Genomic DNA, 725 nt, shown 5'->3' on the forward strand with positions numbered 1-725 from the left:
CGAAGTCTGATTGCGCCGGATAAGCCGAGAGAGAAGAGCTTTAAGCACATCACAGACACGCTACAGCAACATTTTTCTCCGAAGCCCCTGATCATTGCGGAACGTTTTCGTTTCCATCGGCGGAATCAGGAGGAGAGCGAGTCAGTGACACAGTATGTTGCAGTGCTTAGAGGACTATCAGAACACTGCGAATTTGGGCGACATTTGGATGATGCACTTCGCAATAGATTTGTGTGTGAACTACGCTGACGTTTCAAAGAGCAGTGGAGCTGGCGGTCTCCATGGAAACAGCGTCAAGCGAAGCACCAACTCAGCGGATCACTGACGGTAAATGCATCTTTATCAAAGACTAAGACGTCAAACAACAAATGTAAACGATGTGGAAAGGACAACTATAATGATGATGACTGTTGGTTTAAGGACAAATATTGTAATACATGTGAAAAAAGGGCCATATCAGTCGCGTTTGCAGGAAGAGTAACAATGACAGAAAAACAAAGAGTGGAAACAGAGCAAAAGCTGCACGGCCAACGAGAGAAACTAAGCAGAAAGGCTATGTCAAGAAAGGAAGTGTACACCACCTTGATGCTGAGGCAGCATCCACTGATGATGAAACAGACTCTGATTTAGCCCTGTATAAACTGTCACAGCCAGGAGAAAAGTCCAGTATCATTGTGAAACCAGAAGTTGAAGGAATGCCACTTGAAATGGAATTGGACACGGGC

This window comes from Sinocyclocheilus rhinocerous, unplaced genomic scaffold (assembly GCF_001515625.1).
Source record: "Sinocyclocheilus rhinocerous isolate Xijiao unplaced genomic scaffold, SAMN03320098_v1.1 scaffold6669, whole genome shotgun sequence".
Taxonomy (NCBI): Eukaryota; Metazoa; Chordata; class Actinopteri; order Cypriniformes; family Cyprinidae; genus Sinocyclocheilus; species Sinocyclocheilus rhinocerous.